The sequence below is a fragment of the Phodopus roborovskii genome, unplaced genomic scaffold (genome assembly GCF_943737965.1).
Source record: "Phodopus roborovskii unplaced genomic scaffold, PHOROB, whole genome shotgun sequence".
In the NCBI taxonomy this organism is placed as follows: Eukaryota; Metazoa; Chordata; class Mammalia; order Rodentia; family Cricetidae; genus Phodopus; species Phodopus roborovskii.
Window position 1 is genome coordinate 21,643,508 of NW_026126525.1, and position 26,472 is coordinate 21,669,979.

General features: G+C 36.9%; 1 pseudogene; it reads right to left on the bottom strand.

Annotated features, from left to right (window-relative positions):
* Positions 1-22,723: 22,723 nt before the first annotated feature.
* On the bottom strand, positions 22,724-23,227 carry LOC127232225 (peptidyl-prolyl cis-trans isomerase A-like; annotated as a pseudogene).
* Positions 23,228-26,472: the final 3,245 nt, after the last annotated feature.

A 26,472-nucleotide genomic window follows, 5' to 3' on the forward strand; every position in this document is an offset into this window, starting at 1 on the left:
CTTTCATTATATTATTATATACTGAAACTTCACTCATTATAATTCAACATAGACAAAAGATCCTTTCAAGAGGCCCCTAGTAATTATTGTAGTATTTGAGGCATATGTCACCTGTGCCCTAATTAATTAGTCATAGATACTATATAAGCAGTTAATGACTGTATTCTAATAAGGCTTTATTTACAAAACTGTAAGTGTGGCTTGTGGACATATAAAATATGTTGGATAAAAGTACTTATTATTTATTATCCAAAGTAGAAAATTTGAATTTTTTTACATTTTTAAATACTTTTATTTTTTGAAATTACATTATAATTACATCATTTCCCATTTTCGTTTTTTCCTTCCATTTTCTCTCATGTACTTCTCTAATTTTTTCTCTAATTCATGTCCATTTTTATTATAGTAATTTTTATTTTACATATTGATTCCAGTTCCTTCTCCCTCCCTGCCTCCCTCACTCTTTCCTTCCCTCCCTCCCTCACATTTACCCCGACCACCCTCCCCTTCCATCCCCCTGACTGCACATATAAGGCAATGCCCTCAAGGAGAGATCATCTAAATCTGTCAATTCATTTGGAGTAGGGACTAGGACTTCTCTCCTGTCTCTAGGTTAAGGCAGTATCCCTCCATGGGGATGTGCTTGCAGTCCTTTTGTGTACCAGGAATACATCCTGGTTCCATTGTCTGAGGTCCCTTAGACTTCTGAGGCCTTCTAGTTGAGACCTATGTTGTTCAGGGAATCTGCATCAGTCCTATGCTGCATTCCCAGCTATCAGTCTGGGGGCCCATTAGTTCCTTTTTGTTCAGGTCAGCTGTGTCTATGTGTTTCTGCAGCGTGGTCTTGTCCTCCCAGTTCGGATCAGTGTTTAGTTGGGGGTATTTGCTTCTGTTTCCATCAGCTACTAGATGAGGGCTCCATGATGGTGGGTAAGTTATTCTTTGATCTCATTATCAGGGAAGGGCATTTGTGGTAGCCTTTCCACTGTTGCTCAAATTCTAATGGGTAGTATTTGTTTATGTAATAGTGTGGACACTAGCACTGAAGCCAATTGCAAAGTACAAATGGTTTATAAATCCACTGGTCTACTTTCTGAAGATATAACAACTCACAATGATGAGCACATACATGAAAGTTGTGAGAACCTACAGAAAATGTTCCAGCACAAAGAAACAAAAAGACTGCTAACTTGGACTCTGTTTTACAGTAGAACAAGTTCACATGTTTCCTTCCTTTCTTCCTTCCTTCAAGATTCACTGTTTCTCTCACATTTTTTCCTGGTGTGAGATTCCTAAAAACTACTTATAAGTAACCCTTTGGCTTAGTCATAGTTCTACATTTAGGGTTATAGAATATTTAAACTTTACATTTTTTTATTCAATTGCTATTTATTTAATATATATATATATATATATATATATATAAAATCTCACGTATAAGTATAAAAGGAGTCTCATCAACCAAATTCTGTCATCAGATGGTCACTAAAAAAAATTAGAAATCAGTTTACACATGTGTATTGCAAATTTATCATATAAATTACTTCATATAATTAGGTATTTGTAACCAAAGAAAATTAAGTACAAAGGAGATTATGTGCAGGAAGGCAACATAGAATGGGCAGGAAAAGAACATAATTATAAAACAAAGAAATGATGAGAAGAGGGCCTGGGCTCATTTGGGGATGGATCTACATTCTAGGTTAAACTTCTCATTATTAGAACATTTTCATAATGAAGCTATTCCAAAAAAAGTCAGTGTGCATATGCACTTGGTGCTAAATGAGTTTAGAAATAAAACAAAGCTGGCGAAGCTTCCTTTTATCCTCTGTCAAATTAGAAAAACCAAGTAGGTCTTTGTTCTTGTAATAGTCTATTTGCTTAAATACATAGACAAGTGGCAAGGGAATTATTTAAATGGCTGCAGGCAGTCAATGCAATAACAAGTCACAAGAAAAGAGGCTGAACTCTGTAGACCAAATGGCCAACTTTATTCTAATTAATAACCCTAAGTTGTATAGCTATTTGTGGATTGCTCACAGGTGGAAAATATGAATGTTGTTGTAGGAGTCTGAAATTAGATGGAAAATAAAATAACCATCATCAAGAGTATGTTTGGTTATCTACCTGGAAGTAATAAGAGACTGAACAGTAAAGACAGAAAACATTCTGTCCAACGAACAGTTCACGAGAAACAAAGCACATTCATTTTAAGGCTAAGCTTCATTTCAATTTGTTCCTCACCACACTATCATAGAATAGCCCTTCTTAGCCATATAATTCAAATTTTCATCCTAAAGTGTAGCTTGTAGATGTGAGACATCCGGATGGTGAAAGGAGAGAGACCGTAAGGCTGGAATGTGCTGGGGTGGGGAAGGACAGTAAGTGAGGAGGGAATAGAAACAATGCCACATGCATGCATATACCACAAGGAAAATCGCTACTTGGCTGAATTTAAATTTTTAATTTAAAAATCCCAGAATCTACAAAAGATCAGTCTTTCATCTTTTTAAAATATGTGAAATCCTGACTATTTAGATTAAAAGATTTAATTCTGCTCTTCTTGCAAATTTTGGTTTCTGCTTTTTTTTTCTTCTCTGTGTGTCTTTCTCCTTCCCTCTTTCCCTCCCTTCTCTTGTTCCTCTCTGGTCTCCTGCCTTCTTCCCTTCTTCTTCTTATCTCCCCCACATTTTCATTTTGAGACTGTCTCCTGTAGTATTCCAGGGTGGCCAAGGATGACCTTGATGTTCTGATATCCTGTCTCTTACTGAGGTTACAGGTATGTAACCTTTGTCTGGTTTTATGTGCTGCTATGGATCAAATACACAGCTTCATCCACACTAGTCAAGTATTCTACCAACCAAGCAGTATTTGCAGACATCTGTTTTGCTTTTCAGAGACGATATTGCTACAAAGTTAAATAAGCATGGACCCTTATAAGTCACATTAGAATTTTAAATAACTAATAAAATCAATTCCTAATCATATAGTCAGAATTTTTCCTGTTTGAAAGCGTTGATATATTAAAGATGTTAACCCACAAGAAGAACTTAATAAGCATATTTATGAAGATTTAGAGATCAGGTATTACTTTTTTTATACTAGAAAATTGTCTAGCCTTTGTATATTTAAGTCCTTCAGTGAAGTTCTGTTGATCCAGAAATTTTGTTTCTTCTATAACAGGAGAGCCAGGTTTGATGCAGCAGGCCTAGCATCCCAACTTGAAAGGCTATGGCAAGAGAATCATTGTGTTAAGGTCTACTGGGGCTACAGAGTGATTTCAAGGATAACTTGGGTAACTTGGAGAGAATTGTTCTTTAAAAAGAAAAAAAAAACATCAATTTTTATTGATCACTTGGAAATTTCACATTAAGCTTTCCAAACACATTGCTTCTCAAGCCTTCCAGGCCGACCCCAGATCTTTGTGACCACTCCTTAAACAAAACAAAGAGAAATAATAAGTCCAGTTTGTGATGCTCATATACTCATTGGAGCATGGTCAAACTCCCAGGGTCCAGCTCCTTAAACATAACTGAGTGTGTGTGTGTGTGTGTGTGTGTGTGTGTGTGTGTGTGTGTGTGTACATGTGACCCCAGCCCTCCCACCTTAAGCTGTCACCTGTGAAGAGCTACACTTTTGCATCTTTATCAAAATTTCTTTTTAAATATTTTTTATTTAAATTAGAAACAACCTTATTTTACATATCAATCCCAGTTAGTTCCCTCTCCCTTCCATCCTCCCATGACCCCCACTGATCCCCATCACACCCCCATCCACTCCCCAGGGAGAGTGAGGCCTTCCATGGGGGATCATCAAAGTCTGTGACATCATTGTGGCCGGGCCCAGGCCCTCCTCCTGTGTATCCAGACTGAGAGAATATACTTCCATGGGGGAAAGGGGTCCCAAAGTCCATTCATACACTAGGATAAATAGTGGTTCCACTGCCAGAAATTCCAAGGACTGCCCAGGTCTTTATCACTATTTCTAAGAGTTTTCTTCAATGGCTTCTCATAAAGACAGTTTTTTTTTTTTTTGGGTAGAGGGTGAGAAAGAGATGAGATGGGGGAAAGACGTTGTCATAGAAACTTTCTATGTCTCTCATTTTCATCTGTGATTCTGCAGTCATTGATGACACTGCAAAAGAAGCTTCCTTGTCCTTCACAGTCACAGAAACATGGATCATGGATTCCCACATGGGTCTGGCTACTGCACGAACCATGGATATGTTTGTGGTCCATCTTTTTTGTTATATTGTTTATTTTTAAGTACATTTACAGAAGACTATCTGTGGAGTACACTGCCTGTTGAGGCTAAAAGATGGCTTTTGTTCTGTGGAGCTGGAACCTGACTTGGTTCTCTGTAAGAGCAATATACACTCTTAACTACAGACCCATTTCTCCAGGCTTGTGAATTTAAGTTTTGTTCTTTTTTTGTTAAAAAAAAATGTAAAATGAGCTGAAGCTAAAGCTCTGATCATAGAGTTTATTCCTAGCATCAGTTGGGATCAAGGTTCAATATTAGTGATGATGACAGAGGGTAGTATTTCCTCCAACTTTATAAATTTACAGAATGTCTTCTACATTGTGATTTTAGAATGAGAGACAAATTCTTGTTTAAATTCTCAGTTTTATTTGCAGAAATTAATAGCAGATTAAAAAGTTTGTAGGTAGGCTGTTAGAATTTCATAACTTATGTTGAAAAATTTAAGGTTATTTATGAAAGAAATGACCATTGTTAAAGCTGAAATTTCATACAAGTATATAACTTCCCAGCCAGGCTCAATAGAGTTTCTTCTCTTTATTCCATTAATTTACTAGCCAGAGGACGTATCTTTCAGCTTAATCCCACCACTATTTTGAAAGGAGTTACAACTTTCATTGCAAGGTCAGTTCAAATTTTATTATTCAGTTTTATCCTTGACCCCAGTGGTAGAAACTATTAACTAAAGTAATGTTAATTGTGGTGGTATTTTTTTCTTTTTTGATTTAGACACTTGTTCACCAGGAATTGGATGGAGACCAACTCATTTCATCTGACAACTGAACAGACTTCAAACTTTAATGATTTTTGGTCACTCTTCAAGAGTTTACATTAATATAAAGGGCACACAGGATAAAACTCAACCATAAATACCACCCTATATATTTGTGTGGACGTTTATGTACTAAATGGTGTGAAGTAATAAGGCAAATTATGAATATCTTTTAGCATTATCCAACTGGGTGTGAAGAGCTACTATGAATTTTCTCTGATAAATTATGTTGTCATTATAGAAGATAATGTTATAAATATGCAAAAAAGGTGGGAAACTGATCTAGCAGTTATTTCATTAGCTAATATTTTCATGGTATGATAGAAGGAATCTATAGGCACTCTAAAAAATAAGGTATATTCAAGGTCCTCAGGGTTTTGGTTTAGGGAATGAGCTAAATAAATCTACAACCAAATGGCAGATGCAAGGTAGTAGATAGGACTTAGGAATTTTCATCTATTTCCACCAGTCTTTTAACAGCTTTATGTGTATTAGGGCTTTAAAACTTTAAGCTGTTTGAGGTAAGTATTGATATAGTGAAAGGAAGTTGAATGGCAGACAGTGAAAGCATCTTTCCAAGGTCATGAAGTTAATGGGTAAGCATGTTCGGCAGTTGTTACTATGCTGGTGCTTTCTATATAAACCCTTTAGTTTGCCCTTTATAATGCTATCTTTCTGATAAACTTCATAATAACAATGTAAAAATTATACTACAGGAAACCTCAGCTGTTGAATATCTCACACATGATAGAAACTGCATTGTGTTAGGGAGTCTAGAAAGTTTCTGGGGAAAAAAGTGTTTTTGCAGAGTTCTTGAGAGATGCAAATGTGCAGAAATCTAGAATGAGGGATTAATTGTCTATTTGCTCATCTCATCCTTGGGCAGAGAAACTGTCACACTGGCTAACTTGTTAATAGTCCTTATGCACTACACTCTCATCATTACAAGCAGATAGGTGACATTATATGACTGAGTTCCACCTAAAAGAATGTGTGCGTGGTTTGACTTAAGATTTCTTCCTTTCCAAGGGTGAAAAAGTGAAATGTCCTGAGCAGACTCCAAAGTTTGAACAATATGTGATCCCATGCTGTGTATCCTTTTCAGGCTGGGCCACAGCAAGGAACCACAGTTGCTAATCATCCACATAACCAGGAGAGTGAACAATGAAGAATCTACAATGTGAAATATTGACTAGCTTTGTTCCTTGGTTGGTTATGTATATAAAATACAAGTCTGACTAAGATATTATTAAGTCATGATGAATTTAATATTCTGACTTTCTTAAGTTATACAGTATCATATTTTTCTAGACATAATACTGTACATAATGATCAATATATGTAGGATAAAATGCTGTAACATACATATTCTTAAGGTCATACCTATAAAGCATCCTGGAATGATTGTGCTTCTTATATTTTCCCTTTGTTACAGATGATCCATGAATATTAGATGAAGATTATAGCTTATTCTCACTTCATGAAAGAATTACTTCTCAAGGAAGAGCCAATCATAAAGTAGATATTACTGAATGAGAAATAAATGTTTACTGTGGTAAGCTATCAAAGTTTAAATATTTTCTAATTGTGATATTAACCTAACTTCAGGAATATAGGAAATGTGAGAAGTGAGTTTCATATTGGGTGAATATATTAAATTTTCTTTTTACTTATGTATGTAAAGTTAGTTTGTGAATCATAGGAAAAGTTAAAACTACACATGGGAAACTCTCCTTAAAATTCCTTATACAATTCAATTAAATATCATATCATAATATGAAACATAAATAATTATCTTGCTCTAGACCTTTAGACTATTAAATCAATTTTCTTATTCTTACAATTAAATTTTTTTTTCTAGTAAATCACTCAGTTTATTTATTTGGGATACTAAACAAAATCCTCAACACTTAAATACCTGAATTTTATGCCCCACTTTCTTAATGAAAAGGAATCCTAATCCTTTTAAAATGTTTGGCAAGGTATTTTGTCTATGTCAGTCTCTGTTTTTTCTCTTACCTCAGGCACATTTGCATTATGTGATTTCATGGACTTGAGAGGCAGTTAATTATCTTAGAGAGTGGTTCTCAACGTGTGGGTCATGGCCCCTTTGCCTAAGACCATTGGAAAACACAGATATTTCTATTACAATTTATAAATATAGCAAAATTACAGCTATGAGTTAGGACCAGATAGAATTTTATGGTTCAGAATCACTACAACACAAGGAATTGTATTAAAGGGTCACAGCGTTAGGAAGGTTGAGAACCATTGTCTCAGAAGGAAAGCAAGCTTATCTAGGGAAGACGTGGGTTTGGGTCACAATTCTAAAGCTGTTCAGGTAATGTTGTGTGTTTTGAATCTTGTATTTTGATTTTCTGAACTTCTATTATTCAGTTAGTAAATCAGAGATAAACTTATATTGTTAAGAATATCTGAAGGTAGATGTGTGTGTGTGTGTGTGTGTGTGTGTGTGTGTGTGTGTACGTGCACACACACACACACACACACATTTATGTTATGATGTGCATCTCTAGAGTTTTGTGGTCATGAAGAAAATAATTCAGCCAGGATATACAGATAGTTTAAGTAGAAGTTAATTTAGAATTCAAAACAAAGGAAACACTCCAAAGAAAGTTTGGAATGGGCTATCTCCAAAGCAAGGAGCAGTAAAGTGAATTCTGTGTTGTACTATTTTAACGAATATTTATAAAGCAGATGGCATACACATGGGTAAAATAACCATTTTTTGTTCCCTTATCACAGTGCCTCCGATCTACTTTTTGAAGTATTTCTTCCTATCACCCAGAAAAATCTCAGGAAAGAGTGAGCAGAGTGTTAAAACCCCTAAGTGATAGAATAATGATTTAGATCTTTTGAGGGTGTAGACTCTTCATTGGTGTATATGTGTCGGAAATGTCCTTATGACTTAGTTTCTGCTGTTGAAAGAGCAACTTAATTGTAGCTTCTGAGATGTTTAATGACAAAGGGCATAATAACCTCCAGGGTACACAGCTATCAAAATGCAATCGCAGTTTTTGTCAGTTACATTTTGTCTAACTTCTTACCTATGTGGTGTGAACAACTACCGAGTACCAATTATTATTTTCTTTTAGGGAACACTCTTCATTTTTTTCAATTCTCACACTGCTTCTTTAATATCATTTTCCAAGTTCCTATAAACTCAAAATGAAATATTATATGAACCCTGTAAGTATGCCCAAAACAGGGGATCCCAGGGAGATCCATTTATACCTAGAGAGAATTAGATCATTCATGGGGAATGATATATTAATATAATATCATTCAACATTATAATTGAATATAATAATAGTATACTGAGTAATATAGTCAATAATATATTGAACATAATATGTGCTTATAATATTGATTAAAATAAATAATTATTGTTTGTAAGTATCAGCCATACTTAAAATTTTGTATTTTACTTTTATGTAAAAAACATATGTTCATGAGAGTTTGACTGCGTGAATGTCCATGCACAGTATTTGTGACTGGTTTCCATGGAACCCAGAAGAAGGCATCAGATTTTCTAGGATTAGATGTAGAAACAGTTGTTAACTGCGATATGGTTACTAAGCACTTAACCTGGGTCTTCTATAGGAGCACCTTGTGTTATTAACCTGTGACCCCTCTCTCCAGTCCAATGTAGGATGTTACAAAATAATGGTGCTATTATATACTCATAGTAATTTATATACATATGTTTTATAAACATTGCTATGCATAGTCTATATGTGTCAGATCTTTTCTTTCATTGGTGTGAGTAGAATTGCCAGTTTAGGAATAGACACAGTATATTCATTTCATTTTTCCTTTTTATTTTCACTTCTCCATTCCCTTCTAGTTTTTTAAATAATTTTAAACACACACACACACTTACAAACACACACACACACACACACACATACACACACACACACACAAACTTTTAGATATAATCTCATCACTATACAGCCCTGGCTGGCATAAAATTCACTGGTAAACTCACAACTCCTGAGGCTAATGGCAGGAACCACCAAGCCTAACAATCATTATGTCTTTAACACCCTTTAGTCTAACTCATTTATTATTAACACTTCTAGAGAAATAACTTAAAGTAGATAATGCATACATTACCAAATGTTACCATTTGAATTGAGCTGTCTACCATAGGCTTGTGTTCTGAATGATCCTCCTTCTCTGATGTTACTTTATGAAGACCCTGTGGCATGAGAATGAGATAATACCTACCTGTTACAATTAGGTCACTAGGAACTTAAAGGTGATAATCACCTGACTTGTTCCGGGTCATGTCCTCTGCCTCTGCCACATGCTGCCACCACCATGAACTTTGCTTTAATACCCTAATGTACAGAGACCTTTCCAACTATGACCTGAAACAAAAAGTTTTATCTCTCAAGTTGTCTGTCTCAGGTTTTGTGGCTCCAGCAATGTGAAAGCATCTAATGTATATCAGTTTAACAGCCTGATTAGTGACCTTGGGAACTAACCACATGAGTTTTTTTTTCTTTCATTTTTTTCCATTTTTTTTATTTATTTTATATAACCAAGTCCACTTAAATGAAAACAAACATTAATAGACACGATTTAGGAATTTGGGCGTTGTTCTTTCCAAACTACCTCCTGCTGGTAAGTGGCACAGTCATGGGGGATTCTAAGAAGATGTGAAATCCTGGCTGTAGTCTATCAGGCTGCTTTGTCCAGCTGTTTTGAATATAGGATCACCTGGTACTCTGTTTCAGGCAGTCTGGCTTGATCAAACCACATTAGTCTGGAAGGAATCCACAGTTTTTCATTTTCTGTGGAAACAAAAATAGAAATCCTTTTCCCCAGTAACTTGTCACTGAACTTAAATTTTGGAGTCAAAGCATTTTTTTAATTTAATTTATTATTTTACATGTAGATCCCAGTTCCTTCTCCCTCTTTCCTTCCGTCCCTCCTTACCTCCTTCCCTCGTTCCCTCCCTCCCTCCCTTTTACCCTCTATGCCCTCTCACATGTACCCTAACCACCCTCCACTCCCATCCCCCCACTCCAATTCAATAGTAGGGGAATGCCATCCAGTTGGGGTCATGTAGATCAGAAAGGTCATGTGAAATTGGGACTAGGGCTTCTCTCCTGTCTCTAGGTTAAGGCAGTTATCCCTACATGGGGGATGTGTTCCCAAGGTCCTTTTGTACACCAGGGATACATCCTGGCTCCACTGTGTGAGGTCCCTTAGACTGCTCAGTCCTTCTGGCTGACACCCATATTGAGGGGCCTGAGTCAGTCCTATGCAGGCTGCCCAGCTATCAGTGTGGTGGCCCTTTAGCTCCTCCTTGTTCCAGTAATCTGTCTCTATGTGTTTCTGCCAACTAGTCTTGTCCTCTCCATCTGCATCTGGGTTCTAGTTCAACTCATTGTTTATGTATGGGTGTTTGCCCCTGTTTCCATCAGGCATTAGATGAGGGATCCATGGATAAGTTAGTTGTTGATGTCACCATCCAGGAAGGGCATTTATGGTACCCTTTCAATAGAAGCTCAAATTGTTAGTTGGCAGCAGTCTTGTAGTTCTCTAGGCCTTTCTTTGTGTTCAATTTTATCTTCAAACCAATATTGGCTCCCTCTTTTATGTTCTCTCTCTCTCTCTCTCTCTCTCTCTCTCTCTCTCTCTCTCTCTCTCTCTCTCTCTCTCTCTCCTGTCTTCTATTCCTATCCAGGCTCAATCTTCCTGGTCACAAGTGTTTTCCTTTCAAACCACACATTTTCTCGTACTTCTCTCTCCATTTGCTGCCCCCCCCCCACTTCCCTTATGCTCTGGGGGACTTGTCCCTTCCCGGTTCTGTGAGGGACTTTATATGAATCTCTTACAATACACCTTGTATCCTAGTTCCTCTGGTGGTGTGAATTATAGGCTGGTGATCCTTTGATCTAGGTCGAAAATCCATATATGAGTGAGTACATACTATGTTCCTCTTTTTGTGACTGCCTTACCTCATTCATGATGGTTTATTCAAGTGCTGTACACTTGCCTGTGAATTTCAAGATACCATTATTTGTTTCTTCAGAGTAGTATTCCATTGTGTAGATGTGTCACATCTTCATTATCCATTCTTCAATTGAGGGGCATCTGGGTTGTTTCCACTTTCTTTCTATCACAAATAATGCTACTATGAAGATAGTTGAACAGATGTCTTTGTTGGTCAGATGGGGATCATTTGGTTATATGCCTATGAGGGGGATTGCCTGGTCCTGTGGTAAACTAATTCCCATTTTCCTGAGGGCCTGCCATACTGACATCTGAAATGGCTGTATGAGTTTGCACTCCCACCAGCAGTGGAGGAGTGTTCCCATTTCTCCACATCTTCTCCAACATGAGTCATCATTGCTGTTTCTAATTTAGCCATTCTGGCAGGAGTAAGATGGTATCTCAAAGATGTTTTGATTTGCATTTCCCTGATAGCTAAGGATGTGGAGCACTTTTAAGTGTCTTTCAGCCTTTTTGATTTCCTCTTATTGAGAATTCTTTCTTCAGTTCTGTACCCCATTTTTTAATAGGGTTATTTGGTGTTTTGTTGACTAGTTTCTTGAGTTCTTTGTATATTTTGGAGATCAGCCCTTTGTCAGATATTGGATTGGTGAAAATATTTTCCCAGTCTGTGGGCTGCTGTTTGCTCTTGTCCACTGTGTCCTTTTTCAGAAGCTTCTAAGTTTGAATAAGTCCCGTTTATTAATTGTTGCTCTCAGTGTCTGTGCCCCTGGAGTTATGTTCAGGAAGCAGTCTCCTATACCAATTTGTTCAAGGGTAGCTCCTACTTTCTCTTCTAAGAGGTTCAATGTGGCTGGATTGATATTGAGGTCTTTGATCCATTTGGACTTGAGTTTTGTGCATGGCGACAGACATGGGTCTATCTGCAGTCTTCTACACACCCTCATCCAATTGTGCCAGCATCATTTGTTGAAGAAGCTGTCTTCATCCCATTGTATGATTTTTAGCTGTTTTATTGAAAATCAGGTGTTCATAGGTGTGTAGGTTAATATCAGGACTTTCCTTTTGATTCCATTGGTCTTCCTGTCTATTTTTATGCCAATACCAGGCTGTTTTCAGAACTATATCTCTGTAGTAGAGCTTAAAGACAGGAATGGTGATGCCTCCTGAATTTCTTTTATTGTAGGTTGTTTTGGCTTTCCTGGGTCTTTTCTTTTTCCACATAAAGTTGATTATTATCCTTTCAAGGTCAGTGAAGAATTGTGGTGGGATTTTAATGGGGATTTCATTGAATCTGTAGATTGCTTTTGGCAAGATTGCCATTTTCAACTATGTTTATCCTACCTATCCAAGAACATGGGAAATCTTTCCATTTTTCGAATCTTCTTTATTTTCTTTCTTTAGAGCCACAACGTTCTTATTATATAGGTCTTTAACATGTTTGGTAAGCGTTACACCAAAATACTTTATGTTGATTGTGGATATTGTAAAGGGGGATGTTTCTCTAATTTCTTTCTCTGTCTCTTTGATGTCTGAAAAAAGTAGGGCTACTCAAAAAAATCTTTTTTTTTTTTTTAGTTTATCTTGTATCCTGCTAGTTTGCTGAAGGTGTTTATCAGCTGTAGGAGTTCCCTGGTAGAGTTTATTGGGTCGCTTATGTAAACTATCATATCATCTGCAAATAGAGACAGTTTGGCTTCTTCCTTTCCAATTTGGATCCAGTTGATCTCGTTTGTTGTCTTATAGCATGAGCTAGAACTTCTAGTACAATATTGGAGAGTTATGCAGAGGTCAGCCTTGTCTTGTTCCTGATATTAGAGGAATTGGCTTAAATTTCTCTCCATTCAGTTTGATGTTGGCAGTTGGTTTGCTGTATATTGCTCTTATTATGTTTAGGTATGTTCCTGTTATCTCTGACCTCTCTAAGACCTTTATCATTAAAAGGTGTTGAATTTTGTTGAAGGCCTTTTCAGCATCTAGGGAGATAATCATATGGTTTTTCTTTTTCAGTTTGTTTATATGGTGGATCATGTTGATAGATTTTCATATGGTAAACCATCCCTGCATTCCAGCAATGAAGCCTACTTGGTCATGGGGATGATTTCTCTGATGTATCCTTGAATTCGGTTTGCCAGTATTTTATTGAGTATTTTTGCATTGATGTTCATCAGGGATATTGGTCTGTAGTCTTCTTTCTTAATTGTGTCTTTGTGAGGCTTAGGTACCAAGGTTATTGTGGCCTCATATAAAGAGTTTGGCAATGAACCTTCTGTTTCTATTTTGTGGAACAATTTGAGGAATAGTGGTATTAGTTTTTCCTTGAATGTCTGGTAGAATTCTGCACTGCATCCATCTGGCCCTGGACTGTTTTTGGTTGGAAGGCTTTCGATGACTGCTCCTATTTCATTGCGGGTTATAGGTCTATTTAAGTTGTTTGTCTCTTCTTGATGTAATTTTGGGAAGTGGTAGTTACCCAGAAATTTGTTCATTTCCTTTGAATTTTCAATTTTTCTTGAATACAGATTTTCAAAGTATGACCTGAAAATTGCCTGGATTTCCTCTGTGTCCTCCCAATAAATGTAGGGAACCCACATGCATTGAAAATGCATATTTTTCATGAGTATGCATTTAACATTGGTATTGTCCCAATGTTGAGACAATATGAATTCAAAGAAGGACAAATGTATAGAAAATAGTTAGATTTTAGACAGTATTAAGCTTTATCTCTTGGTAGTAGAAAAACTGCGTGTGTAGTTTTTTTTTTTTGAAATGTGTCATTCATTTTTGTATTTATACTTCCTATGTTATTTTCACAAAAAATTGTACTCATTTAACTGTGGTATCCTCATAGGCTGTTTCTGATCTTTTATGGTCATAGAAAACAGGAAATCAGCAGTTAGAATTTAGCTGACAAATTAGACTGTGTTCCTGCACTCATATTTCTGTAAGAACAAAACAACTACTATTATCACAGAACGATGCTAAGTGTAAATATGCCATTTAAAAGAGTCACTTCTGTAATTCTTCTTATATAACGTGTGCTTTGTTTGCTCATTAATAGTAGTTGAAATTTTCTGTGGTTATATAAGCATACAATTTAAAAATTCATTAACATTTGTACATTGTGTTTGAACTGAATTTACTTTTATATTGGCATATTTATTACCTGAAAACCTTGACTTACAACAGCCTATCATCTATCTAGGTTAACAGTAGTAGGACAATAGACCTGTTTAAATAGAAGTGGTATGGAAAACTTTTGTGCTATAGGAGGTATCAGTTCAGATTTTTACTCTTTATTATTACTATCACCAGTGTTAGGCGTGACTCTAAATTGTTATTTTGTGTTGTCCTTACCCATTGCAATTTATGGTATAGGATTCTGAGGTGCTTCTGTTACTCTTTTGGTCTAAGACAGAGTTTAGCTCCATTGCCCAGTCTTGCCTGGAATATTTTATCTGGAATATTTTATCTTCTTCCCTTTACCTCCCTAGTAATAGGATTATAGCACTGCCCCTTTCCACATGACAGAGATTAGCTTTGTGTAACACTCTTTTCATATAGCAGTCATGTTTTTCTATCTAGAATACAGAATAAAGATTAGGAGGGCAACTGTAAAGAAATAATAGAACTGCCTATAACCCCAGTTACTCATGCCTCCATCACAGTTAGAAAATAATGACATCACTGTGCTACATGTATTGTCTACTCTGATGGATGCAGATATAGACACCTGTCTCAAAAATGGCATAATAAAATTAATAGTCTAAATCAGTACAAAAGGAAAAATTTTTTGATTGGAAAATTGTGACTGTGTCTCTGAAAATGAATTATTTGATCTGAAACTTGAAGTATAAATGAGATTTGAGAAAGTTAGCTTAGGGAAAGAAAGATAGAAATAACAGAAAGACAGAGGCAGATGAACACATGGATTGGCACAGAAAAAGAAGGGGAAAGGGACATGATCTCCTGAGCATATTGTGGGGGGACAGTGAGTGGAGAGGGAGTTAGGAGAAAGAGAAGGGGAAAAGAGCAGGGGAGAGGAGAAAGTGAGGGACCAGGAAGATTGAGTCGGGGGAAGAATAGACAAGAGCAAGAACAGTTATACCATAACAGAGGGAGCCATTATAGGTTTGAAGAGAAAACTGGCACTAGAGAAATATCCAGATATCTACAAGGGTGACCCCAACTAACAATCTGATCAACAGTGGAGAGGCTAGCTTAAATGTCCTTCCCTGATAATGAGATTGATAAGTACCTTATAAGCCATCCTAGAGTTCTCATCTAGTAGCTGATGGAAACAGAAGCAGACACCCAAGCTAAACACTGAATTTTACTGCTAGAATCCAGTTGCAGAGAAGTAGGAGTGATGAGCTAAGTGGTTAAGACCAGGCTGTAGATACCCACAGAGACAGCTGAGCTGAACAAGGGGGAGCTCATGGACCCCAGACTGATATCTGGGAAACCAGCATAGGACCGACCCAGACTCCCCCACCCCACATGTGGGTCTCTGTTAGAAGACCTGGGAAGTCTAAAGAATCACTGACAGTGGAACCAGGACATATCCCTCTTGCAAGAAAGGACTTTGGGAGCACATTTCCCATGGAGGGATACTCCCTTAGCCTAGAGACAGGAGGATGGTCTTAGACTCTACCCCACATGACTTGACATATTTTGATGATCCCTCCTGGAAGGCTTCACCTTCCCTGGGAAATGGGTGGGGAATGGGATAGGGGGATGGGGGGCATGGGAGGTTGGGAGGGAGAGGGAACTGGGACTGATATGTACAATAATAAAAAATAAAATAAATAAGAGATTAGAACAATTAAAAAAAGAAACTTCACAAAGTTGATATAGAGTTGACTGAGAAGCAAACAATTGTGGGAAGAACAAACAGTAGGCATAGCTTTGATTGGAAAAGTCCTATATTATTATGTTGTGGATTATCTTTTTTTTTTAATCTGTGTATTACATTTTATTGTAAAAAAAATAAAAGCACAAGTTTCAGGACTTGGTTCAGGTCTGTCCTGAAGACAGATTATTGCTTTGAAACTGGGACTGTTTAAGTAACCTGAGCTTGTTAAATTAGCTCCCTGCTTTCCTTCAGATAAAGAAAAAAGTGCTGGATTATCAGTGTCCAAATTAATAAAGTACATTGGCAAAACTGAGAGACGGGGTGATGAAGCTTGAAGATGATAGGAAGTGCCACAGAATCTAAAATTTTGACCAAGAACATGTACTGAATTTGACTGGTAAGAGGTGGGCTTGGGGAGCCATGTAAGGGCTGAGTCACTGCTTAGCTGACACTTATCACTTGCTTTGAATAACTTGCAGTGATTAGGTACAAAGTCAAAGATCAACTCCCTAACCTGAAAATACTATAGGGATAGTATTGAAATGACCAGAGAGGAAGTAGTGTGACGGCTCAAATTCTGTACCCTCTTGTTTTTGAAGATCTGAGTTGGCTTTTGCTTATGTAATTTACTTATGATTTTAAATAATCCAAAGAATTAGGTAATTTGAATTTTTTTTTTACATTTGGATAAACACCTTTATGAAGCAAAAAATCATTTTGTTTTCTTCTTGCTATCTTATTGAGCAATGAATAATCATTACTTTTGGTAGTACATGGCTCTTCCTTCCTTAATCCAAACAGTAAGGACCTCTCTCTTTTAAAATGGCACATGAAAGTACTACGCCCAGCTGTGGTGAACCCCCCCCCCCCAGATCCAAATGGAAGCAGTGCTTTCCTGGATGATAGGTAAGGTCTTTCCCACTTCTTTATTTGTGCCTTTGTAGAGAAGAACTTACTTAAAATACAATTCACACACCAACCATTCATCCAAAATTCTAGAGTTAGCATAGTCACAGCTGTGTTATTTAAATGCCATCATTGTTAATGGAAACTTTCTCAGTATCCCTAAAAGTAATCATATTGCCATTTTCAGTAATAGTTCACTTCCTCTGAACCAGGCAGTGACAGATTTGCTTTGACACTATAGATTTGCCTGTTCTGGACATGCCATCTTCAGTAAATGATGAACAGTCTCTAGTCTTCTAAGCGGGCTTTTTTCATTTATGATGTTTCAAGATTGATGTGTGTTCTAATGTATACCCATGATCCATTCTTGCTTATGCCCAAATAATATTCCTAATAGATAATACTATATTTATTAACCACTCTGTAGTTGATAGATATTCAGGCTCTTTCTTACTTTGGTACTAACCCACAATAACTACAACAGACTTCTGTGTACAGGGTTTTGTGTGGATATAGTGTTTTCATGGCTACTCTGTTCATGCCCAGCAGTGAAATTGTGAGTCATATGAAGATTATGTTTAAGCAGCTGAGGACTTATCTGGCTGTTTACCAAAGCAGGTGCATCATTTTACTTTCCTTTGGATAGGAAAGGCAGAGGGTAGGTAGCAGGATCAGTATATGCTGTTTGCATTTCACACAGATCCTCATCACATAGCTGGCTTTTTGCAAGTAGCATACAAATAAAGTAGAAGTTGAAGATATATGCTTCGCTTTTTAGAGTGAACAAAAGCCTTTCCCTTTTCAGGAAGGAATTTTCTTTGTGGGTGGATAAAGAAACATTAGTTACCTCAGGTAAATGAAAAGGAAGTACTGTTTCCATGGAGCCAAAGAGGATGCAAAGCAGAGAAGCAGGCACAGAAGACACACCTTTTCCAGGGTTTTGCATAGGGTCTGTCTTTCTCTTTACCATATAAAATTATTGCATTCTTTGTTATATCCCCATTTCACTTCAATGCTACCTTCTTGGCCTAAAAATTCCTCTCCACAGTCTTTCCCCTGACCTTCCCTGGACTGCCTGACAGTTGGAAGATTTGCACAAAGACCCTTCTTGAAGATCTCCAGGGAAACCAGGAATGTTAAATGTGCGAGATTGTCTTTCCAATGAGAACTATGTAAAAAAAAAAAACCTGTTCCTCCATCCAGAAAGCTAAGAATTGAAAGTAATTAATAGCCTGGTGGCCCATGTTATCTGTTGAGTGAGGCCATATCAAGCTCTTACAACCAGGACCCAAGGTGCTAGTAATCTAAACCCCTACAGCCAGGGGCTCCCCAAGCTCCTACAACCAGGACCAGGAGATACTTAATAGTTTAAATGACATTTATAGCCAGAGGCTCCTCCATGCTGTACAAACAGGATAAGAAGTGGCTAATAGCTCACACTATCTGTATGACTGAGACCAGGTGAGACCCTTATATTTTCTGTATGACTGGGACCAGGCCAGACCCCTAGGCCCTTTTGTGTGCCTAACACCAAGTCAGAGCTTTAGGTCCTTAAGCTGTTACAGGTAGCCTATCTCTAGAACCCATCTTCAAGGAGGAAATGGCCCTGAGTCAGTTTCATGTAATTTTTTTCTTCCTTGTGCACCAGGGATTACATTACACTGGGAAACTTCTCCCCCCAAAATTATACTGTGTTTAAATTTGTTGGGAATAAACCTCATGATATCAGACTCCTTTTAAGTCTTGATCCAGGTTGATGGAGGCAATTTGAACAGAGCTTTCAATTTCATCTTTTTGAGGGTTGCTTCTCTGCCTGACACACTCAAAGAACCATTGCATAGAGAACCCTCGTTTGACCAGTCCCTAATCCTCAACTGCACACCAGCAACTTCTGTGTCCTAAATCCAGGGGCACAAAGAGTCAACAACTCCATGGGTACCTGCTGTTTCATGTGAAACCATGCTCCAAGTGGTCCTTGGGGATTTCAAGTGATAAATGTAAGAGGGTGTTTTTGCTTAAGAGTGACTCTGCTCTTTGAAAACTGTCACCATTGGAAAGTCTGACACACCAATAAGGGTTAACAGGTGTTTGTTGTTGTGCATCGTAACCAAAGACTTAAGTAGTTCATAGAATAAATTACCCAAATTGGAGCACGCATCTGATATAGGAGGACAAATAAAAATATTATTGTAAGGCTCATTTGGGAAACAGATATTTCCCAAATCCTTGTAGGTTTCAGGCCAGAATTTTAGCCACAGATATTTCTGTCAGAATGATTTTTAATCTGTGGGGGCTGAAACAGTATTTCAGAACATATATTTGCTATTTTGTTAGTCACAAGAGGAATGCTCATGGTTTGTATTTGAGGCTTTTCAGGGAAAATCAGTATATTCTTGGTTGTGATGCCACGAGGATAAAGCGATGGATGTTGAAGTTCTGTATTGTTATATTTCTGGAGACAAACTGATAGATGATAGGGAATAGATGTTGAAATAAATATTTATTCTCATTTAGTCCCTCAATTTTTTAAAAGCCTAACCTATGAAGAATGAGGTTCCCTTTCTCTATCAAATAGTTCTGTAATCTTTTACATCTTTCTTGCAGTGAGAGCTAAAAAGGGATAATTTAAACCACCCAACAACCAATAAAATATCATGGATTCAAATGAGAAAGAAAGACCTCTTTTATCACTTTCTAGACAATGAAAACTCCAGGAAGTTGTGATAATTTTGGGTGGTCCACTTCATCAATTTATTACTTGAAAGGCCTATGTATCAAGACAATTTCTAATTGATATAAAGTTACACATTCACCATCATAAACTAATATTTATGGGGTTGTTCTTTATTGTGAGTTATTATCACAATGATCTTCAATTCATTTACAAGGATTAATCAAAATCCGTGTGAAATACAGATATTTTTCCTGTCAGATTTTGTTTTCTGAAAAAACTGGAAGAGAGACAATAAATTTACAAATGAGGAATCAAAGGAATAGTTTACCCCTCATTGTTATGGAAATTCCATGTTAAGAAACACTAATTTAATATACTGGGTACCTAATGCTTTTTGTTGTCTCAGTATTCTAAGAGAGAAGTGGATTTACAATTTACATATAGGGTTCTCTTATGCTTAGGTACATGAAAAATAGCTTTGCCCAAGGCAGCTCAAGCGATTTCACAAATTAATTCATCTTACTGGATGGCTGCAGTAGTGTAACCCCGTGTTCCAAAGAGAGAAAGAGGATAGATAGCCAGCTTAAAATAAATTCAAAAGTTACAGAATGTAGCTGAGAATGAACAAGAAAAGTAGTTCTGAGAGGTGTATTTAGGGACCGCTTTTCTGTACATGTTCCTGCCCTTGACTGGAGACAGAGGCATCATTCCCGTTCTTTCATTCTGACTTCATATATGATAGAAATAGTTTTGTCTTCTGTTTCAAGTCCCTCTGGGCAGATGTCAAAGCATTATCCCCACAAAGTTACTGTAATGGGCTCTATAGGATTATATTAAGAATCTCCGTCTCACCCACTCCTTTATCTTTTGATGACTCTTGTTTGTACTTACATATAATATTCAAGGAGGAAAGGTTACCATGTATAATTTCACTTATGTGACATTCTGGAAGAGACAAAGGTACAGTGAGATTCAGTGCTTGCCAGGGTAGGACATGCTGTGGAGATTAAGGGTAACTCCCGGAACATTTTAGAAGTGAATCTGATTTCTCTGGTAATTATATGATTCCATAGATAGGTGGCAATTCCTAGAACTAACATCAGAAAAGGTCAACTTGACCAAAGTAAGTTTGTAGTTAAACAAAACTGAAAGAATGCTTTAATTTTTAATACTAAACCATGAGCTTGGTTCTTGGTGGTTAGAATAATTGATTAAATGGTTTCTCGACATTGTTTTCAGAATTCATTATAAATTATTGGGCCATTAAATACATGTTCATTTTATTGATAACTATGGGATACAGTGAAATCTTCCTATAACATAGGCTTAGAAAGATCTGAGCAAGAGATTGAGGCAAAGTTGAAATCCTTTCAATACATTTACTTTCTGAGCTCCTTCAATAAAATGAAAAGCAAGTTATTATATACTTTCCAGTATTAAAGGAAGAATTATAGTGAAATCCCAGTTCAGTTTTCCACTCATTCTCATGTTTTTAATAGTGTAGAAAATAGAATTGTCTTAATATCATTATTTTTTATTTGTTTGTCTCCAAGTTTGAAAGTTCTAGTCCATCTTAAAGGTACAAAATATTCTCTGGTTGAATTTTTATATTTTCAAATCTGAATTACATATTTCATTATATGAAAACAACATAAAAAAGAACCTATAATCCCAACACTATGAAAGCAATGTCAGGAGAATCAAGAGTTTATCTAGGCTAGCTCATATATCTAGGCCACAGAAGGTGATAGTCACTCACACTCTGACACAGACATACTCACACACAGACAGACACACAGATACACACACACAGAGACAGACTATTCTCTCTCTTTCTCTTACTCTGTTACACACACACACACACACAGACCATTCTCTCTCTCTCTTACACACACACACACACACACACACACACACACACGCACATAAGTTGAGAGTAAGTGAAATTTACAAGCCTTAGAATGTATCATAGAGAAAATTCGTAAGTAAATATCAGTGAATTCTCATTAACTAGGGTTCTCAAAGTCTGTTGTAGTCTTTGGGTTCTAACCGAATTGGAGCAGGTTTTTAATGCAGAAAGTACCTAAAACCTCATCTCTTCCTTGAGTAGTTTTGATAAACAATTAAATATTTATACTGTGTTTTAGACCACACTGAAATGAGATTTTCAGAAACAAATCACCTCACTAATGGTGTTTGTTTTTATCCCTTATTAGCCTTAAAACTTTTCTATTTATACTAAAAGGTAATGATTTCCTCCATCATTTAACATTTATCAGTTTTCACTCTCAGATATTCAGGTTAGTATGAAATCACAATGAAAGCAATATGTTGGTCCAGCACAAAGATGTCTACTGGGCATTGTGAAAACCCAGGTTAACATACAAATTTAAGGCTGTCCATTTATTAAGGTAAAATAAGCATTGTTAACCAGTGTACAAATTGTCTCTCCTAAAGTGATTTGCTTGCTTGTTTGCTACTTTGTGGACAGTCATGCTCTCTCTCTCTCTCTCTCTCTCTCTCACACACACACACACACACACACACACACACACACACACTGTAATATCCTGAGGTGGCAGGCTTTACAAGTCCCATGACTCTCTAGGTTGTGAACAAATGATGTGCTGATGTGCATGTCTAGGTTCACGAAGGACAGTGACAAGAGGAAATGGCATGCCCTGTACTATTAAATGATGAAGAAGGGTTTTCACTGGAGATTAGAGGCGAATCCAACTTAGTTTTCTTTACAATTTCCCTAGTCTGCTCATGATTTATAATGAACCTTTTAAAATTTACATTTTTTAAAATTGACTTTCAACTATAGGTTACTCAACCACAAGCTATTGTTCTAAGCTTTCAAGGTCAGAGACTCACAGATCTTTGTGTTCATGCTAGAAGATTGTTGTAAAGGGCTTAGAAGCCATACCAGCAGCTAGAGCACAGCCTTTGAGCCATGAGGTTAGGTTCCCATCTTTATTTATTCTTGTCTCTCTCTCTCTCTCTCTCTCTCTCTCTTTCTCTCTCTCTCTCTCTCTCTCTCTCTCTGTTCCTCTCTCTGTTCTTACTTAGATTTTAGTTTTTATTCATAATCATGAACTTAACTCTGCAATCCATCTAGACTTGGATGGGAATGAGGAAATAAGGAACCCAAATAACTTCAGTGAGAGTAGAGATTACAGGGCATTGCGAGCAGATGTGGTGGGGTTGCTCTCCTGAGCTACAGAAGGAATAGTCTGGTGGGTAAAAAGCCCACAAGTCAAAATTAGAGTTGTCCACAGTTGGAAATCGTGAGCTTCTTGCAGGTCTTGCCATTCTTGGACCCGGAATGCTCCGTGGCTTCCACAATGTTCATCCCTTCTTTCACCTTCCCAAAGACTACATGTTTGCCATCTAACCACTCAGTCTTAGCGGTACAGATAAAAAACTGGGAACCATTTGTGTTTGGTTCAGCATTTGCCATGGACAAGATGCCAGGACCTGTATTCTTCAGGATGAAGTTCTTATCCTCAAATTTCTCTCCGTAGATGGACCTGCCGCCAGTGTCATTATGGCGTGTGAAGTCACCACCCTGGCACATGAATCAGGGGATAATTCTGTGAGAGGAGGAACTCTTGTGTCCTAATCCTTTCTCTCCAGTGCTCAGAGTGTGAATATTTTCTGCTGTCTTTGGAACTTTGTCTGCAAATAGCTCGAAGGAAATGCAGCCCAGGGGCTCGCCATTGGCCGTGATGTCAAAGAACATGGTGGGGTTGACCATGGCTGCAGGAAGAAGCCGCAGGGGACAGCGGCGTCTGCAAATTGATTCTCTTGAATCTTTCTGGTATTCAGGGTTCCTACTACTGGAACATTTGTATTCAGTCTTTTTTCTTTGAAGCATCTCATTTTCCCACAGTTTTAGCTCTTTTGCCATCCTGTGTAGCCTCTTAGAATTCTAGTCATGTGTTGTTCTCTAGAATGCTTCAGCCATTTATGAGTGTCACAATCCAGCACTTCAAGCATGAATTGTTCAGAAGCGTCCTTTCTGTTAACTGTTACCACCTGGTAACAAGGTACCACCAGGAACCTTGATCTTTTCTCTGCATTTGGTTCAATCACATCAGCTTCCTAGATGATGAAACCATTTTCTAAGGGGCTTAATGGTTCAAACATTAGAGAGGCTAGTGGGAAGGTAAGTTTGTTGTTGTTTTTGTTTTTTTGATAGTTTTTCTTTTAATTTAAATTTGAAACAAGCTTGTTTTACATGTCAGTCCCAGTTCTCACACCCTCCTGTTCTCTCCAGGTTTCCCCCACCAACACCCCAGCTCTTCCCCAGGGAGCAGACTTCCATTGGCAGTCTTCAAAATTTGTCATATCATTTGGAGCAGGGCCTAGGCCCTCCCCCATGTGTCTAGGCTGAGGGAGTATCCCTATATGTGGAATGGGCTCCCAAAGTCCATTTATACTAGGGATAAATACTGATCATAACCAGAGACCCCATAGACTTCCCAGCCCTCCTAACTAACACCAAAGTTCAGGGACTCTGGGTCAGTCCCATACTGGTTTCCCAGCTATCAGACTAGAGAAACCCACAGAAACTGCTGACCTGAACAAGGGGGGAGGGTAAGTTTTGATAAACCTAAACTAAAGTGGTGGTAATTAAAGGTCTATTTTTTCACATTCATCCCTCTACCTTCTTTTATTGTCTTCCCATCCACATTCCTCTTCCTTCTACCAACTCCCCATCCTACCTTCATGCACTTTGGTTTCTACTTTGTAGCTCACAGAATATAACCCAAGCCACTTACATGGGCGTGGGTACAAAACTGACCACTGTAACATGAATAACTCAACCTCCACCTTATTTGAGACATGATCTTTTTCTGAACCCAGAGCTCATTGATTTGCAATAAGCTGTCTGACTAGTCAGAGCTCAGAGCTCCCAGGGATCTGCTGATTTCTTCTCCTCAGTGCTGAGGTTACAGATGCCTTCCATTACAAAAACTTTCTTATATGATCCTGAAGATCTGAATTCAGGTCCTCGTGCTTGTGTGGCAATCACTTACCCACCAAGTAGCCTTTTCACCCTGGCTAATCAAGATACTTTCTAAGGAACTCTAAACTTCCTGTCTTGATGAAACTGGTCAGAAAGGGGATGTGTATACTTCTATATAGAATGAAGAAAAACCCAGGGATTAATACAAGGCAAAGATTTTTTTTTCATTGATGAAGAGTAGTTGTTTAGGGTCTTAAAAATTGACTCGTCATTTAACATTACAAATAAAGAACCTGATTATCTAACTCTGATGAAACTAAACAATTTTAAAATAGAATGTGAGTCATATTTTAAGTGTCTGTCCATTATATTTTGTTATGTCTATGAATTAATTACTGTTATTTTATAAGGAAGTAGTTCATTAAATTTTAATATTTGTTTATATGCCATAGTGCTGTGTATATTTCTGATGAGAGTGACCACATAAGTCTAAACCAGTGTTAAACCTTAATATTCTGATCATGAAAACTTCCAAATTAAATTATTTGATGACAGAGGGTAAAATAAAACAATAAATGTACATGAACACCAAATAGAGGCTTTGAAATATATCAGCTGAGATGGTTATTAATTTTGCTTTCCATTTTTATTGGAGGGTGCATATTTTATGAAGTTGTAATGTGCCTTCAAATTATTGCTTGAAGTAGTCATTCATGAATGCCTCCTCTAAATGTTTTATTCACGATAAGAGTACTGCCTGTCTCCTCATATCAAAGGAACCAACAAACAATCATAAGAATTATATATGACCTTGTTATACAATGCTAGGTATTTATTAGTAACAAAAACATTCAAAGGTGAGAAAGTTGAAAATTTCTGTGGTCAATGTGACCTCCTTCTGAATGACTCTTTCCCATGTCAGATAAAGATCTGAGGACTTCCACATTTATCACTGTGTATAATTAAACAAGGGTATCACAAAGTAAATTTTCTTTGAAATGAAAATATTATTTCCTTTCTCTTATTAAGATTTCAATAATATTTTCTTGTCCATAAACTAAAAGCCAAGGTCTTTTTTTTTTTTTTAGGATTCTGCATGTTTCGATCTCAATTATTTATATTATCATTCTTAAAATTTCTAGAATTCATTGTATATTTTTCATATGTAAAAAAATTGTTTCTTTCCAATGGCCCCCTATACCTTGCCTCTGACAGTAGAAATAATGTATGTAAAGATCTTGTGTATAGTTCTATGTATGATTGCAACTTATTTCCCTCCACTTTTTTCCTGAATATAAGAATGATTGTACACCATCTACATTAGATTATCCACAATATCTATCAGCAATTCTGGCACATTCCAGAAAAAAAGTTGAGTGAAATAGAGTAAAATCAATAAAATGAAGTAAAAATAGTGCCATCTTTCCCCTGAGATATCATATGTAATCTTTAGAATTTTGATGTATTATATTAGGGTCATGGTTTTTCAAAGTTTTGTTGTGGTTTATTTTCTAACACTTAGAATATAATGTATTGCAAGAAGTATGCTTTTTAAATATTACTGGGCTATTTATTAAGTCAAAGTATTACAAATCTGTTGCATATCCTTCTGTAATAGTTCCCATGGAGCAAGAGTTCATTTTCACTTTTCTTAGTACATAAGACTAGTTGAAGGGTTTTCTGTTGCCATAGTAACACTACTTAGCTTTTACAGCGGTTTCCTCCATATTTTAAACATTACATTATTTCATTACTGAAACTTAAGAGCTTTGTGGCAAATAATATTCCTGATGGCTAAAAGAAACATGATTTCTGCTTGCATTTAAATTTGACTTTTAAATTATACTTGTTTTAATGTAACTCTTCTCTCTTTTGTGTTTTGAACTTTATTGTGTTTCAATTATTAGAGTCAATCTTTATTCTTTTTTTAGTTTACTTTTCTCACTGCTTTTAATAAAAAAAACACATTGCTTTAATCCACCAAATTCAAGTATTAACTATTAAGTCTGGATAATAGGCATAGTAAATGGTGGGTTTAA